Here is an 18552-nt window from a genome sequence, read left to right as displayed (position 1 = left end):
GCTTTTCACCTTGCTTGGTGACACTAACCCGAGGCCTGTTACCAGCCCCTTTCTTTCTTACGTGCCTCCGCTACTGGTGCCGGAAATTTAAAAACTCACTTTTCCAGTTTTCTTCAAGCTAAGGGTGGACATCGACTTATAGGTGGAATCTTCTGGAAGCTTTGTTTTTCTTGATTTAAGGGAACAGACATGGCTATGACCACCTCTTTCCTCTTCTTCCTGCCGTGAAAATGTCGGGAGCTACAGCAACCATCTTGCAACCGTGAAGATAACGAGCAAATACGTTGAGGATGGGGGCGCAAAAAGAAAGAAAGATCCTAGATCTTTAACGACACTCTTGAGATGTTAAACCAGCCTCAGATGGCTCACCTCCAGACTTATCAGGATGTGGGATAATTAAAAACATTTTTATTGTTTAAGTCACTGTTAGGTCTCTACATCTCACTGCTGGAAGTGTTCCAGAAACAGATAAGGGCAGCCTTTACTGCTCCAGTTCCCCAGGCCAGGGTCCTAGGAATAAAATCCACCCACTGCCTCACCCTCCGCATCTCACAAGCCACCTGGGGATCTCACCTCCTCGATGCCTCTCCTTGTCCTCTCCAGGCCATGCTCAACTGTTCACTTCACAGGTCAGAATCTCCTGCTGCCTGTCTCCTCTCCAAAGACTCACCCCACGGCAGCCAGAGGGATTGTCCTAAAATGCAGACACTGCATATAGACTAGTGTCCCTTTTTTGCTTCAGAACTTGTCCTGGCTCCCCCCTGCCTCCAGAATAAAACCTAAACTGCTTAGCAAGGCAAACACAGCCCTCACAACTTGGCTCACAAAGTCAGCCATCCCTCACCTTGCACTTCTTTTAACATTTCCCGAAAGTCACCATCTGGCCATGCACCCCAGACTTGGCCTCCTCTTTTGCCCTGGCCCCAGCCCAGAGGCCGGCCCAGACACAGGTGGGTCCCTCACACCCTCCGCTGGGCCTGCTTCTTTCGCGTTCACACCACTCTCTCTATTGCTCGTTTACTGACTTGCTTTTTTCTCCCTCCCTTACCAGAAAGTCAGTTCCTCGGCACCAGGGCTGCATGCATTGTTCACCCTGTGCCCCTGTGCCCGACACACCGCAGGGCCGTGATAAATGTGTGTGGAGTAAGGCAGTGAATGAGTGAGTGAATGAATGGGGCCAGGCATTCGGGAACCTGGGGAGCCGGCTGCTGGGAGGAGCTGACGTCTGGGGTTTTTGCAGGGAGGAGAGAACAGCAATGACCTCAGACTTTGAAAACCTGCTAAATAACCCGGCTTCCTGGAACCCTGCCCGGCAGCTCTGGGGAGCAGAACACCCTTCCACGTGCAGACAGAGCTGAGTCCTTCCTCCCAAAATAAACTGTCTGAAGACACCTGCCACTGGGGAGCCATCTTGTCTGGGAATGTTGGAGGGAGCGGCTGCCAGTTCGGAGTCCCGTCTGAGGTCCCTCTGAGGCATCCCGTCCGCTTTCTTTCCTTGGGAGGGGAGGATGTCTCAGGGGCTCCCAGGCTGACACACCTGCCTCCCGTGGGGAAGAGTGATGGGATGAGGGCCGGGGGTGCTCTCAGTGACACAAGGCGCCGTCTGTCCCGCTGGTGAATACAGAGCGGTCGTGCGGGTTACGCAGCCCTCCTGTGACATAGCCGCACAGCCCCGCAGGCTCCCGCGGCGTAAAGAAGGTGAGACAGAGAATTATGAGACCTGGAAAAATGCAAATTGGAATCATTAGCTCTCTTCTATGAGAGCTGCTCATAGAACATTAACTGTCCTAGCCCTGGCATGTGTGTGTGTGTGTATGTGAGAGAGAGAGAGAGAATGTGTGTGAGAATGTGCATGAGTGTGCGTGTGAGTGTGTGAGAGTGTGTGTGTGCATAAGCATGTGTATGTGAGTTGGGTGTGAATGTGTGTGCATGTGCATGTAAGTGTGTGTGAGAGCGAGCGTGTGTGCATGTTCATGCGTGTATGCATGTTCATGCGTGTATGCACATGCATCTGTGAGTGCATGCCAGTGTGTGTGCACGTGTGTGTGAGTTTGGTATGTGTGTGTGTGCATGTGTATGAGTATGTGAGTGTGTGTGTATGTGTGTGTGAGTGTGTGTGCGTTAGCATGTGTGTGTGCATGGCATGTGTGAGTGTGTGCATGGCATGTGTGAGTATGTGTATGTGTGTGTGAGTGTGTGTGCACATTCGTGTGTGTGTGCACATGCATGTGTGTCGGCGTGTGTGCACGAGTTTGTGTATATGAGTGTGTGTATGCATGTGTATGTACAAGTGTGTGTGCGAGTTGTGAGAATGTGTGTGTGCACGAGCATGTATATGCATGAGTGTGTGTGTGTGTGTGTGTGAGAGAGAGAGAATGTGTGTGAGAATGTGCATGAGTGTGTGTGCGAGTTGTGAGAGTATGTGTGTGCACGAGCATGTGTATGCATGAGTGTGTGTGTGTGCATAAGCATGTGTATGTGTGTATGAGTATGTGTGTGTTTGTGTGAGTGTGTGTGTGTGGTTTGTGTTGAGGGGATCTGCTTTCTTACAAGTGGCCATCTCGCCATCTAAACAGCCCCCAGGCAGCTCACTGCTTCCTCCTGGGTCTGCACCTCCCTGGGGAGGGGCCGGCCACACCGCATGGAGGGTGTGGGAGGAACTCCAGCCACGGCCCCGCAAGCCCAGCATGGCCTCTGTGGGAGCATCAGCGGGGCTGGAGGCCTTCCAGCTGCAGCCGCAGAGTCAATGCGATTTTAGGTTTCATTCAGGAAGCCGCAGTTCCTGAGCTGATGTCTTCAATCAAGTAGACGCCAGCGGCTGCAGAGGCCACACCAGCTTCCCGGGCGCCAGGCACAGGGACTGCGAGTCACACAAGTGTCAGGATGGCGCTGCCCACTCAGCTCCCAGCAGCGGGTCCTGAGAGCTGGGGCTGGGCACGGCAGCAGACACGCTGCGTGTCCTGGCACCAGGCAGGACTGGGATGGGTCGGGGAGGTGAGTGGCTGCCGTCCGCTGCTGTTTCCTTCTCAGCTCTGTTTACAGAAACCTCTGTCAAGGTCGCCCTGACGCCGTCCAGCTCAGGTCTCTCCCCGCCCCCCTCGGGGCCTCTGCCTGGCCCGAGCCAGCTCCCTCTCCTGCCCAGACACCAAGTATACACCCAGACACTCATACTCCCTCTCGGCGTCTCCTGACACCCTCTGCTCCCTGCTCCACGCTGATGCTAGTCTCTGGAAGATCTGTGCATGTCACTCGGTTTCTAGCTTCTGAATTCACTCAATGACATCCCACCCTTTCAAGAAAAGATGCCAAATCCTTTGCGACCCAACTCTTGAGTCTGCTCCAGCCTTGGCCCCTGCCCTCCTGCCAGCCTGACCCCCAGACGCCCAGACACTCCCACTCCCACAGGCGGGCCTGTGCGCCTGGCCTGGAGGGCTCTCCTACGCTCTTCTCATCATCTGGGGACTTTGTGCAAGTGTCTGCAGCCTCCGAGACCTCCACCCAGCCTGGGCGTCCTCAGCCTGTCTTGTCTGTTGCAGCTCCTGGGTGTGAATTCCCCTCACCCATCTGTTGCCTGGCTCCCCTCATGGCCGGGAGCTTCCTAAAGGCAAACTCGAGCCTTTGGTGTCTGTTGATCAGCTTAACTGCTGGAGCCTGCCTTTAGGAGTGTGTGTGTGTGTGTGTGTGTGTGTGTGTGAGCGAAGGATAGCCTGTGTCTCCCGGGCCCGGTGCTGAAGGCACGGGTGGGGGACGGAGTGGGCCGGGTGGACAGGAGAGGAGGCCCCAGCGTCGGAGGACACCAGCATTCTCACCCACGTTTGCCGTTTGGTTCGGCAACTACATGACTTGGAAGTGGGTCTGGTTGAGAGACGACCCAGCTCTGAAGGCATCAGGAAACACCACTCCTGCAAGTGCTGGCTTCCCAAAGTGGCCACCCCAAACTGCAGAAGTCCCCCCTCTCTTGCCAGAGCAAGCCCGCCCTGGGGCCTGTCTAAGGGGGGGCCCTTGGGAGCCGAGGTGGTAGGGGGTTGGGACGGTGGCCAGAGGCACCGAGGGGAGAGGCTGGCTCCCCTGACAGAGACCTGGGTGTGAATCTGGACTCTGCCACTAGCAAGGTGTATGTAGGTGGAAAACCACGTAACCCTTTGAGCCTCAAGCTTCTGTGTAAAATTGGGGCAACGCGGCCTGGGGGCGGGGATTGAGGGATTTAAGGAGGTCGAGGGCACAGAGCACCTGCTGTGACAGTCCCTAGGCTGCTGGGGGGTTCGATCACATGGTGTGGTCACCATGGCGACCCAGGGACTGGACAAGCTGGAAAAGGAACAATAAGACAAGACCTCACTAGCGGCGCCACAGGGAAGGCGGGGACTGAGGGTCTCCAGGCTCAGTCTCTGCTGCTGCTAAGTCGGTTCAGTCGTGTCCGACTCTGTGCAACCCCATAGATGGCAGCCCACCAGGCTCCGCCATCCCTGGGATTCTCCAGGCATGAACACTGGAGTGGGTTGCCATTTCCTTCTCCACTGCATGAAAGTGAAAAGTGAAAGTGAAGTCGCTCAGTCGTGTCTGACTCTTCGAGACCCCATGGACTGTAGCCCACCAGGCTCCTCTGTCCATGCTATTTCCCAGGCAAGACCACTGGAGTGGGGTGCCATTGCCTTCTCCAAGGCTCAGTCACAGGAGGAGGGAATTCCGGCTCCTCCTTGAAGCCCCGCCATGGGCCCCAGGGCTTTGGCCACGGACAAGAAACCGAGAGTCTGCACTTGACCCCAGCCTCCCAGGTCCTCCGCTGACCTCCCCCTTGCCCTTCTGGCTGCCACGTGGGACCAGAGCCCAGTCCACCCCCCAAGCAGCCGGGGCTGCCACCCGCCCAGCCCGCAGAGGACAAAGTCCGGCCCCCAGCAGCCCCCAGCCCAGGGGCGTGCCCCCCCAGAGCCAGTGCAGCCTGGCATGGCCAGAGGCAGCCCTCCACAGGGACCGCTTTGTCAGCAGCAGATGAACGGAACTCCTTTCTTCATTCTGGCTGGCATCCATTCCAGCTTTCAACCCTGCTTTTTCATATTAGAAAATAACGGTAACTCTGCCCTAAATAATCACTTGTTACGCTTCACGTTTAATTTATGGAGGGCTGGCAGGCCCGCTCAGCCTGTGACCACGGCTCCATCTCCACTGCCTTCCCTCCTTGGGGCCGTCGAGCTGAGGACGGTATGGGGAGGAGAGGGGAGCGGGCCACCTGAGGGGCTCCGGGACTCACCCAAGATGGGTCAGGGATCCAGGCCAGCTGGGAAGAGTGAGGGGGGCAGGGCGTCACCTCGCTCAGTCTACCCGCCTCCGAGCCGGGCTGCCCGCTGGGCCCAGCACACTGACAAGCTTCGTTTTTGATCCACTGTCTCTGATTTTGACTCGCTTTGCTTCTGCCTGATTTCTCTGATCGGGTCTGTTTCCCACTCAAAACTTTCTCAGACTCCCTTGCAGCTCCCAGGAGGAGACTCAAGCCTGTGTGCCGAGGTCTCCAGGCCGTGGCTACTGGGCCAACCGCGTGTGTCCGGGGCCTCCCCAGCCCCCATCCTGCTGGCTCATCTCCTCCCAGGTCCGGGCTGCCAACCTCTCTCCCACCAGCCAGTCCTTCCATCCACCCGCCAGGGGCCCGGCTGCCCACTCTGGACTGTGACTGGTGGGGAACATGCCTCCTTAGCCCCCAGAGCCTGGTGCCGCCCTGGGCCTTCGCACACCTTAGGGCTGCTGCAAACAGACCACCATCTAAGGCTTGAAAGAGCATGGATTTCCTGTCTTACAGTTGTGGGGGCGCCCTGGGCTAGAGTCGAGGTGTGGGCAGGGCCGTGGTCCTCTCCAGACACCCTGGGCGGGCACTGCTCCCCACCCTAGCCAGCTTCCAGAGTTTCCCCTCCGTGCTCACACCCTTTCCTTCATCTTCAGAGTCAGCGACGGGTCCAGCCTCCACAGCACGTCGCTCTGACCTCCTCTCTGCCTCCCTCTTACGCTTTCAAGAATGCTTGTGATTCCATTGGAGTCCCCCAGTAATCCAGGATCACCCCCTGTGTGAGGGTGTCTGAGGAGCAGCCTTAATGCCACCTGCAGCCTTAACCCCCTCACGTGGTGAGGTGTGCACTTACTCACAGTTCCAGAGATGAGGACGTGGGCTTTCCCTTCATGTGGTAACGTGTGCGCTTACTCACAGGTCGCAGAGACGAGGACGTGGGCTCCTCTGCGGAGCCTCCCACAGAGGGACTTGGACAAACGCACATCGAGCGAAGACGAAGAGTGAAATGAACCTGCAGGCTTCGTGGACCGCGGCCCGCGGCAGGCGGAGCGCACGCAGCTCGGGCCTGTGTGTCGCTGAAAAGTGTTTCTCTGGACTCACGTGCTCAACAGATGATCTGCTCAGAGGAGACCGCCTAGGTCGGCTGCCCACTCACAGGGGCTGCAGTGCCCCAGCGTCCGCGCCCCGCCGTCCACGTGGCCGTGGAGAGCACCTGCCCGCCCGCCTCAGCCCCGCCGCCCATCGCTGCCCCAGCACACGCGCCCCAAATGCACACAGAGAATCACCTCTGTACTCCCTTCTCTGACACTTTCGATGAACTCTCCCAGCGCAAGTGGGTGGATTCCACCCTGGGAAACCTTATATAGATGAAAATCTGAATTCACCAGCAGAGTCTTCTGGCAGTTGGTTACTCATCACCGAAGGGCCTGGCACAGGGCCTCTTCAGAGCGCAAGTTTCAGGGAGCATTTTAAGGCAGGAGGTGTGCTAAGCTGCACCCCTCTGAGAGGGCCAGAAGCCTTGCTGGGCGGGCACTGAACATTCTGCTGCCTACAGGAGCCAACCAAGGAAGCAACGGGACTGACAGCCCAGGCCGGGGAAGGTGTGTAAACATCATTTACACAGGCAGGTGTGTAAACATCATTTTATGCCAGTGACGTGAGACACTTCAAAACACAGCCCCTAATTTTGCTTGGGCGGCTTCTTCTCTCAAGCCTAGACCAAAGTTAAGTTAGCTGACTCCCCGCCACCTCTACAGAACCGGGACCTGTTGCTATAGCAACCAATTTATTTCTGCAAGTGCATTTTAACTTTCATCCAATGTTCCATTGGATAGGAAGTTTCTCCTTCTGGGAGTCTGACTTCTGCAAGCTCGCTCTAAGCCCCCAAACCCTTCTTCTCTCCTGCTGCCATAAGGGTTAATGCACATACTTACTCCACAGGGAAAACAGTTTAAAAACAAGGCTTTTGGAGGAGAGAGAAAAACAAAGCAATTACATTTCCAAGCCTGCCGTCATGAGATAACAAACTTGTAGGGTTCTGGGAGAAGCTTGGCCCGTAACTGCGGGCTCCTTTCTGCTTCTCCCGTCCCTGCATGGCTCAGGGAGGCTAGCCTTTACCTTTTCTTTCAGTAAATACTCGGAGCTCTGCCGGGTCCCGTGTGTGGTGGAGAGTCAGATCCGAACAAGAGAAAGACGGCCACATGCCTCCTGGGGTTTGCTGTGTGTGTGTGCACGTGTGCGTGTGTGGAAACAACCGAGACGAAGCGTCTGTCCCTCCGTCACTGAGCTGGCGACAGGAGCCGAGAAGAAGGTGCGCGAGGAAGGAGACAGCGCTCAACTGCAGGCGGAGGGTCCAGACAGGCGTCGCAGAGAAGCTGACCCTGAAGTTGAGACCAAGAGTCGAGACCCACCAGGAGAAGAAAGAACTTTCTAGACAGAGGTCAAGCCAGGTGTGTGTCGGCATTGAGCTGGACAAGAGCTTGCTGAGGCCGAGGCAGGAAGGGGGACCGGGTGGCCATCGGCAGGAGGACAGACCTGGGCGAGACACAGGGCAGCGGGCGGGCTGCGGCGTGAGGGGCCGGGTCGGCATTAGCACTCGACCTCCAGGCTTGGAAACCTGGACCTGGGTGTCCAGCAGAGGCGCGAAGGCATTTCCAGACCCCTCTGGCTGCCCCCGCTGTCTCCCCCTGTCCTCCGGTAAGAACACTTGACTCGAACCAAGGCCTGCCCCTCTCTGGGACCGTCTCATCTCAGATCCTTGGTTGCATCTGCAAAGACCCTTTTCTCCTCATAAGGTCGCCTGTTGCCTTCATGGGTTCTCGGGGTGAGAACACAGACATATCTCTTTTGAGGGGGCGGTCACCATTCAACCCACTGTATCTGTCACCTGAGTCAAGGAGTTAGTACATCATGCTTACTCTGCCTAATCAGTCATCTAATACCACCAGTCCCGGGGCAGACACCGGGGAGACCCTGGGGAATGCAGTTGGCTGATAGAAGAACCAACAACCAAAGCCTTTGCTTCTCAACCAGCCTCATTTTCAGTTGGTTTTTAATTCACCGTCAATTTCTCTAAAGCGATGTTTTAGAAACCAGCATTTCTGTCTGGTAGGACTGACTCGCAGTCAATACACCGGAGAGAATTTGACTCATCGGGGAGACTTCATGTTCAGCAGTGGCTGCAGCCACTCTTGCGCTGGCTCTGGACCCAGCCTCCAGGCCTCCTTCCAGAAGTGGCTAATTGTTCCAACACCTGCCCTCCAAGGAAGAGACAGGCTATGGTGGTGAGTTCTCTGCATCACCTTGGCTGGGCTGAGGGATGCCCAGCCAGCTAGTTAGACGCTCTCAGGCTGTCTGGGAGGGTGTTTTCCCAGAGAGGAATGCACTTGTCAGGAAGCAAGTGAAGGACATTCACACTTGTCAGAGTGGGGGGCACCGTCCAATCCGCCGAGGGTCTGAGTAGAACAGGAGGTGGAAAAGGATGAGTCCTCTTTCCGTCTTGCTAAGCTGGACACCGTCTCCCGCCCTCAGACATCAGAGCTCCTGCTTCTTGGACCTTTGGGCTCAGACAGGTTTTCATCACCAGCTTTCCTGGTTCTCAGCTTACACAAGGCACATGGTGGGACTGCCTGGCCTCTGTGTTTGTGAGCCAGTTTCCACAGGGTCTCTCCTCTGGGGTGTATACACGTCTACATTCTCCATACCCGCTGCTTATATACATCTACATCCTCTCTATTTGCTGAGTATATATGTCTATATGCGTCTATATCCTCCGTACCTGCTGCGTATACACGTCTGCATCCTCTGTATCTGCTGCGTATACACGTCTGCATCCTCCATATCTGGTGAGTATACACGTCTGCATCCTCTGTATCTGCTGAGTATACACGTCTGCATCCTCCGTATCTGCTGCATATACACGTCTGCATCCTCCGTATCTGCTACGTATACACGTCTGCATGCTGGGGACAGACATCTCATCACACCTGCCCTGTCCTCTGCAGCCTCCTCACTCCTCTTCCGATGTGTGCAAGGTCCTCACCTGTCATGACGGCACCAACTGTGGAACCTAAAGAACATCGTCCACTATGGGGGGATAGCATCTGCCCAGCCTCCAGGCAGAGGACCCCACGCGCGTCCAAGTTAATTACAGGCACCAACACTTAGAGGATGAGATGGCCAGATGGCATCACCAAGTCAATGGAAATGAGTTTGAGCAAACTCCAGGAGATGGCGAAGGACAGGGAAGCCTGGCATGCTGCAACCCATGGAGTCACAAAGAGTTGGACACGACTGAGCAACTGAACAACACACTTAGGTTTAGGAACCCACCTGCTCCTAAGAAGGCTCTCCCAGCATTTTGTCTTCCAGGGACCCTGCCCAGACCGGTGGCTGCCCCCTCGGACCGTCCTTCCCTCCAGTGTGAAGAATCCGTCCCCTGTGATCCGAGACGAAGGGAGCCAGGCCCCTGCATCGGGTAAGTGATGCTGCCAGAGGGCAGCAAGAGGGCATGTGAAGAGCCCAAGGACAGGAGGACCTGAGCAGCAGCTTCTGTTTCCAGGGATGCGCGGGCCAGTGTGGCTGGAACTGGGCTGCCCAGGGGTGAGGCCAAGGGGGTCTCCAGACCTGGGAAGGGCCCCTGTCACTGGGGAGGCCTGGCCTGCGGAGGACGCTGCCCACTCTGTCCCCTCGGCTGAGCCTTCCGGGCGGTGGAGCCCGTCTCCGGGTCGGCTCGGCCATGCTGCACCCCCTCTGCTCCAGCGCCAGCTCCACCTTCAGTGTCTTGGCCCCCGGGGCCTCTCCACTCTCCTCCCAGGGGTGCCCCTGAAGCCACTTCAGGCTGTGCTCCACTTGTAGTGAAGTCCCAAGGCAGCTGAGTTCAGAGACACGATTATACATCATGGAGAAGTGGCAGCTTGGCAGCACATGAGCTCCACGGCTTCTGCTGGTGACCCAGGCAGGCCTGGCCTCTCCCCAGAGCCAAGGCCCCTCAGTGCCCACAGCCCAAACCGGGCCCGGCCCTGGCGGCTCCCACTGGGGCCTCCTACAAGGTGACAAATGTTGGTGACCTGCCTTCCTCATCTGTCCATGGCCATCACCAAGATGCCCCCAAAGGCATCCCAGACAGTTAGTTCTTCTTTCCTTTTCCCTTTTGCTTTTTTCCAAATATTTATGAAGAGATTTTCCATTTATCCTGACACATCTTCTCCACCGTGGGTGTCGGCTGGGAGGGCTCAGACAACAAACTCCAGAAGGTATTTTCCCCAAAGCAGCATCTGGCTCCATTGGCAAGTGCAGCGGGCAGCTTGCTGGGAACCGGCCGAGGCAGACGGAGGAGGAGCCCAGGGCGGTGGCCCCCAGCCAGGCGTGGAGGGTCCAAGCTCCCCGAGAGCAGGGCCTGTCCACCTCTTGATTCCCACAACACTGAGCCCCCGTGGGAGCCCCGAGGCATCGTGGGGTCCCCAGCCCCCATGTGAGCCCTGAGCCCCCGTGGGAGCCCTGAGGCATCGCAGGGCCCCCCAAACCCCCATGTGAGCCCTGAGTCCCCGTGGGAGCCCCGAGGCATCGTGGGGTCCCCAGCCCCAGGTGAGCCCTGGGGCCCCCATCGTGGTCCCCAAACCCCATGTGAGCCCTGAGCCCCCATGGGGGCCCCGAGGCATCGTGGGGTCCCCAGCCCCTGTGGGAGCCCCCCTTCGTTTCTCACCCTTCAAGCCCTCTGACTGCTGGCAGAGCCCCTTCTCTCTCCCAGGTAAACCGGGCAGGTGGGGTGGGGACCGGCAGGATGCTGGAGGGGAAGGAGCTGGCTCAGTCCCCATGTCCCCAGGCCCTCCCATCGCAGGGCCTTCTGGAGTCAGAGCCACAGCTCCCCTGTTCTCCCACTTGCCAGGTGGAAAGGCAGGCAAAGGCAGGACAGTGTGACCCACCCTGGGCAGAGGGGCACCTCCTAGAATCTCTCAGATCACACCCGATGGACAGCTGCCTGCCCTGCTGACCCCAGGGCACAGCCGGCTCAGCTGATGCCAGGACTGCCCCCGTCATTCCCTGTGAGTTACCAGAGACCGAGCCAGGCTGCAGGTGCCAGTGGCGAATTCAGCTGGGAATCAAGTGCTTTCCAGGAGGACTTGGGTCCAAAGCTATCCTGGCCCTGTGCCCTGATCCTTTGCCCGCCTGTGTATTAGGAATCCCTTGGTAGCTCGAAAAACATGATGCCCAGAGCGCACCCAGAGGGGTCAGGGCCTAAAGTCCCTAGGCCCTAGGACGCTTCTAAAGTCCCCCTAGGCCACTGTCAAGGGTGTTCAGAGTTGAAAATTTCCGCGCTGCAGGAAGAACAAGTTCCTTGGAGTGCCAGTCCGAGACCAGGACTCAGCTCTCCTATCTGCTAGCTTTGACCTTAAATAAGTTACCTGAAGCCTCGGTTTCATCATCCATAGAGTGGGGATGACAACGTCTTTCCTGTTGCAAAGTGCCCAGCAGATTAATTGCTCAGTAAGTTAGAGCTTGTGTTCACCCTCGTCCATCATGAACCCGCCTTGTGGGATAGAGACTGTTGAACACACAGAGGAGCCCAGCAAGGCAGCAGGTCAGGGGTGAGAGGCACGGGGCATCTTCCTGCAGACCTGCCCTGGGCTCGAGGCCGCGAGTGGGCAACTCTGCCACCCAGCGGCACTGCCCCCAAGGTGACCCAAGTGACAGCACTCCCTGCAGGCTTAGCACAAGCCCAAAGAAGACACGTCCCTGAATTGTAAAAGCTCAGAGCATTGGAAACAGCCCCTCTAGGAAGTCCACTCATTTTCCATCCTCTGTTTGTGTGGAAATGGTCTGGTATCAGATCCAGTGAGTGAGGAGGCAGAAGAGAGTGCCTACGAATTCGCTCTACTGCCAGGGCGGGACAGAGGGGTCCCTGAGGGCACGGCCCTTGAGCCAAGGAGCAGCTACTACTGGGCGGACACACCCAAGACCCCAGAGAGTCTTCAGACCACTTCCAGAGGACCCCAGAGGCCCGGCTGCCTCGTGCACCCACACGACAAATGTTACTTCATAGCTCATGTCATCTGCATCTAGCAGTGACTCTGCTGAGGTCACCCCCCGCCCGGCCCGGGTCAGCGGGGCCCCTGACTCGTCTCCAGCGGCAGCTGAACGAGGAGGAGCTGCTCGGTGCCGCACAGCAGCGGAGGAGCGCTAACCTCAGGGCTGTTCCGGCACCAGCCCGGTGCTCTGGCCACGAGATCTCCAAGGGTTCTGGCAAAGGACAGCAAGGACTGTTTTTGGCTGCACAGCACAGCATGCCGGACCTCCCAGGACCAGGGATCAAACCCACGTGCCCTGCAGGAGGTGCGCAGAGTCTTAACCACTGGACACCAGGGAAGTCCAGGACAGCAGCGATTTTAACACTGTCTTTGTCACCCAGGAGACCCACGCGCAGAGGTTCCTATGGGGACAGAATCCACATTCAGAGGTTCCTGCAGAGTCCCACTGAGGAACCTCAAGCGTTTCTGGGTTGGACACATTCGTGGGTGATGGTCTACATCACAAAGAGCATGTAAGTCTGGTGAGGTCCGCGATTGTTGATGGTGCTATGGAGGGACTTAAACCAGATTTTTAGGGAGTATTGACAAACAAGGTAAAGCCACCATTTAACAGGACATATTTGGGTCAAAATTATAAGCGCAGGCTTCAGAGCCTGACCGCGCGGCACAGCAAAGGGCTCCCTCCTGTGCAGCCCAAACGGGATGCTCTCCCTCCTACGAGCCTCTGCCACCGCTGTGGTGAGATGAGACCCACCACAACCTATTTCAAAGTGTTCTGGAGAAGCTCAGATGCATTAATACAAGCTAAGGACCAAGCCTGGTGCTTAGGAAGCTGAGGAAAGCCTAGCCTCTGGCCGCATTGTGTCAATGCCGTGATCTGGCTTCTTTAATCGGAGCAACAAGCCAGCGAGGCAGAGGCCTGGCTCCCCATTTTACCAAGCCCCAGAGAGGGGCGGCCACCAGCCCCAGGCCATATCGCTGCATATAGAGCAGGACTGGAAACCTTCAGTGACCCGACTCCACCAACCTCCCCTTCCCTCTTCAGAGGAAGAGGCCTTGGAGAAAAAGACAGCAGAGACCCCTACCAAAGAGTGGGAATCGCCGTCAGGAGGCAGAGCACTACATTCGATTGATTTCCATGATGCACAAAGAGGTGCACAGGGTAAAACAAGTTCACCCACACAGGGGCAAGCGCAGCTCCAAGGGGCCGAGAGTGGCCACAGCTCCGACCCCGGCAGGCAGCCTGGAGCTGCAGGAAGCAGATGAAAGGCAAGGTGGCGTCAGGAGTGGAAAGTAGCCCGACCGACTTGGCACCACAGTTTCCATTCCGCTGCAGGTGCTCGACAGCAAAGTTCTGCAGGAAAAGCTGCCTTTTCTTCGAGCTCCCGCACAAGGCTGTTATATTTTAGGAATTAAAAGCTGTGCTTTGATAAAAGCACAAATGATCCATGTTCGCAGCAAAATTCGCTGTCACTGACCATCTTCCCCACCCACATTCACAAAGGTTTCCGCCTCCTGCTCCTCCTCTCATACCCTCCTTGGAGTTCTTCTCAACCCTTTGAGCTTCAGCTCAGTTTCAGAGGCTGGCTGCGGACAAAGGAATCTCTCAGCCTGTTTGTCGAGTGTTTTGAAAAGAATGTTCTCAGAATAACTGGCTAACTGTCAGCGTGCTGGGCTGGAAGCTTTGGCCAAGTCAGCTTGTTAGTGTTGAAGTGCTGATCCATGGGGCTGGGTCCCAACAGGTTCTGGTTGTTCGTATCAACATGCTGATCCATGGGACTGGGTCCCAACAGGTTCTGCTTGTTAGTGTCGACATGCTGATCCATGGGGCTGGTTCCTGAATAGATTCTGGTGAGAAGAGACTGCCTTATGGTATCTAGTTTGAAGACACACAGGTTTGAATAAGCCCGCATGCCCAGGAGGGTGGCAGCCCAGTGCCGGAGCTGGCTCAGAGAAGCCACGGGCCCCACCCCAGGGGTGGCCCCTGCCCTCTGCTCTGGCCAGCACCAGTGAGCATCTGGAGTCAGGGGCAGCAGCGGGAAGGAAGAGGCAGACGGGGGCCCCTGGGGCTGGTGGCTTCCATCACCTGCTGTCAGTCCAGCTCAGCGCCCACCTTCCCGGGAAATGCAGAGTCGTCTTCACCCCACCTGGGCTGCAAGGGGCACGCCTTTCTTCACCGCTCCACACTGCTGTGACTTTGAACCTGATTTCATCTGGATAACTACAGGAAGGAGGTGGGAGGAAGCAGACGTGCCCAGAGGGCTTTGGAAACCCCTCCGGCTGGGGTGCAGTAAGTAGCTGACAGAGCCTGGCCACACCCCAGGCGGAGCCAGTTCAAAGCCCAGCTGGGTCGCTGACTCTTTGTTTAGCTGGAGGCTTATCTTCTGCATAACGGGGTAAAGATCTGCCTTCCACAGTTGCCGTGATTAAGTGAACTGACGCCCACATCAGAACCAGCATATGGAGGGCAGCTTCCTGCCCTCTGCACTCTTAGGGCAGCTAGTGTGGAGACAGCGACGTGCCCACTGCTCCGCTGTGGAGGGAGGTGCCCGGCTCCAGTCACCGCGCCTGGGATAGACGCGATCAGCAAATGAAGTGGGGGTGAACCTGAATACATAAAGCCAAGTACCATTTTCTCCTCTGCCCTCTCTGTCAAAGGATCTTGCTGACATACTGAAGAAAATGAAAACGTCACCCTTGCCGAGCGCCTGATCTGACGGCGGGGAGGCTGTGGGACGCGGATCTGGAGGCATTCTTCTAGGATCCGAGCAGATCGGATGGGCTGCCAATAAGCCTCCACACTGAGCCGTGCCACGGAACCTTCTAAGACTCATCCCCAACCCTTTGCTATGAAAATGCAATACCACTCTTTATGTCTATTCATTCACGGTATCTCCCAGGCTCCCCAAATCCCCCCATTAAGCCTTGGGAAATCAGCTGAACCATCGCTTGGGGCATGGAAATGAAACATTACAAAAAGCTGCCACACAAGGTCATTATTTCTGGAGGACAAAGGGGGAGAACAAAGCCTTTGAGAAAGGCTTTCGGAGCCACTTCTGCAGACCAGCCGCCGAGGGTACCTCCTTTCCTGCTGCCTGTCCTCTGCCTGCGACTGCCCGTGCAGCCTCCTCCAGCTCAGACGGGCACCTTACAGGCAGGGAGCTGCCCACTGCTGTATTCCTCTCCTAGGGCGCTGCCTGGCTACATCACCCTGGAGGTGGCTTTATCAGCCGGTCCTGAGGTCATTAAAACTTTGTCTTCACGAACAAAGTACAGTGAAGAATTGTGTAGTTGTTGTTCAGTCACTCAGTCATGTCTGACTCTTTGCGACCCCATGGACTGCAGCACGCCAGGCTTCCCTGTCCTTCACTGTCTCCCAGAGTTTATTCAAACTCAAGTCCATTGAGTCAGTGATACCATCCAACCATCTCATCCTCTGTCATCCCCTTCTCCTCCTGCCCTTCAATCTTTCCCAGCATCAGGGTCTTTTCCAATGAGTCAGTTCTTCTAGCCACGTGGCCAGAGTACTGGAGCTTCAGTTTCAGCAATCAGTCCCTCCAGTGAATATTAAGGGTTGATTTCCTGAAGACTTGAAGAATTGTGGGACTACCCAAATGATCTGCTAAGGGGAAAGGCACCACTCTATGCTGGAAAAGACAGCTTTGGAGGGGGGTCTGCACGCCCCTCCACCTGCTTGGCTGTCCAGAGAAGTCACGACTTGTTCCCCCTCCCCCACAGGAAAACACATCCCGCACAGCTCCCCAGGGAAGACGCCAAGCACCCAGCCTCTCTAGAACAAGGTCGGTCCAGAGCCTCCTCCCCAGCAACTGGAGGACATGTCCCCCTCAGATCTGGAAATGTCACTTGGGAGAAGCTCCGGGGACCGCAGGCAGGAGTTAAATACTGCCATTTAGAGCTCTCTAATCCGGCTGAGCAGAAATTTCCAGATTTAAATTGTGCTCACCCAGGCATGATGAACGGTCTCAGACAGTCTTGAGTTTGCTCCTGCTCCCTTTGCCAGCGGTCAAGTCCTTATTTGACTCCACAGTCTACACCCTTGCAATCTCCGGGCAAAGCAGGTTTGACAGCTGGGTGTCCACGGATAGAAAGGCAAGCCGCCAAGCCCCCGCTGGAGTCCACATGCCTCGAGTGAACCAACAGGCAAACCAAGCCCCCACTGGAGCCCACAAGCCTCGAGTGAATCAACAGGTAAACCAAGCCCCCGCTGGAGCCCACACGCCTCGAGTGAATCAACAGGCAAACCAAGCCCCCGCTGGAGTCCACACGCCTCGAGGGAATTAACAGGCAAAAATAACAGTCAGCCGCCAAGCCCCCACTGGAGCCCACATGCCTCGAGTGAATTAACAGGCAAACCAAGTCCCCGCTGGAGTCCACACGCCTCGAGTGAATTAACAGGTAAACCAAGCCCCCGCTGGAGTCCACATGCCTCGAGTGAATCAACAGGCAAAAATAACAGTCAAGCAACCCTCGACAAGAACAAAGAGGCCGCTTCATGTTCTTGGGAAACTCTGGCCTTGAGGTCATCAGGGTCTGAGCCGGATCTTCCAAGGCATGAGGCCTCAGGGAGGTCACCGTCTAGGGCTCTGAAAGGAGGACGGAGCCATGCCCTCCTCCCCGCGGCCCCGGCCACCAAGGTCGCCCTGCTGGCGGCGGTCTTGGCTCCTAGATCGGTACTTTCTCACCTCTTCATACATTCCTCTGAGGGTGGCGGGGTAGGAGCTGGTGTGTCCGGGCTCCGAGGGACAAGGAGTTCTGTCTCCATGGGACTAACCCAGAGGTCGCCGGGTTGGAGAAGGCCCCCCCACCCATCCCCCTACCTTTGACCTAGGGGGACACTAGGGAAAGCGAATCACCCCACTCACCGCCCCCCACAGGTCAGATCCGTTTCTTTCTCTTTCATTCATTCCTCACGAAGTCCCCAGAGGAAGGCTGCAGGAAGAATGGAACACAGGAGGTGAAGCTGAGTGACCCAGCACATGACCGAGGGTGTCAGTTTCCAGTCACACTGCGTCCCTGGACGCCTGCACCCACAGGGCTGCTTTGGGGGCTGCAGGGGGTGTGGGTGGGTCCCCCATTCAGCAACAGCAATGCCAGCTCTTACCCACAGGGCTAACTGATGGGAGAACTGGCTTGTTTACACTGGGATGGGCTTCCCTGACAGCTCAGCTGGTAAAGGATCCGCCTGCAATGCAGGAGACCCCAGTTCAATTCCTGGGTTGGGAAGATCCACTGGAGAAGGGATAGGCTACCCATTCCAGTATTCTTGGGCTTCCCTTGTGGCTCAAACAGTGAAGAATCCACCTGCAATGTGGGAGACCTGGGTTCGATCCCTGGGTTGGGAAGATCCCCTGGAGAAGGTTCTGAACGGCTCCCCATTCCAGTCTTCTGGCCTGGAGAATTCCATGGACTGTATAGTCTGTGGGGTTGCAAAGAGTTGGACACAACTGAGTGACTTTCACTTTCCTTTACTTTTCTGTTTGAAGATTTAATTTGAAGCAAAGATTTGCTGCTTTAAAAAAAAAAAAAAAAGAGAGAGAGAGAGAAAGAAAAGAAGAAGAAAAGAGAGTCTTGAGACCCACATGTCTGGGAGCTTCTGAGACGAGAACCAGCAATTATCCTTGTGGGTGTTAGGGACAGGTCGGTAACCCTCTTCTGGCCCAGAGCAAGCCGTCCCACACCTAGCGCACACCTTCACAGACACCCTGGGCACAGATGGCAGGTGGGTGAAAGTGAAATACACATAGATGATTCTTGTCCTCTGAGACTTGGAAGAAGTCAAACACCCAAAGGCAGAGAAGGGACCGACAAATGGTAATTAATGCAGCCAGTCTCATCTTGGAATTTCCTCCTATTATTTATATGCTCTATTTTCCCCAATTAGAATGTCATTTCCAGGGGGCAGGAAATATTTCTTGATTAAACACGTCTCATGTATCTCAGACTTGGGAAAGGCTCATAGTCTCATGGAAGAGAGACCAGTAATTCCAGCATGGGGTAATTAACTTTCTTTGGGTCGTAGGGGCCACGGAAAGTGGAAAAAGAGGGTGAAATCTGCATCTTCCAGGAAGAGAGCCGCTCTCCATAGACCTTCCTGGGGTCCAGGGCTGCTTCCCACAGGATGCTGCTTCCCACAGGATGTGGGGGCAGCGAAGAGAACCACATGGGCTCTGGGAGGGAAGGAAGCAGAGGCAGGTTGGACATTCAGATGCTGGCCCCCAAGGGCTTCCT

Source organism: Bos mutus, chromosome 19 (genome assembly GCF_027580195.1).
Source record: "Bos mutus isolate GX-2022 chromosome 19, NWIPB_WYAK_1.1, whole genome shotgun sequence".
NCBI classification, from domain to species: domain Eukaryota; kingdom Metazoa; phylum Chordata; class Mammalia; order Artiodactyla; family Bovidae; genus Bos; species Bos mutus.
Note: the sequence above shows the minus strand (reverse complement) of the source record.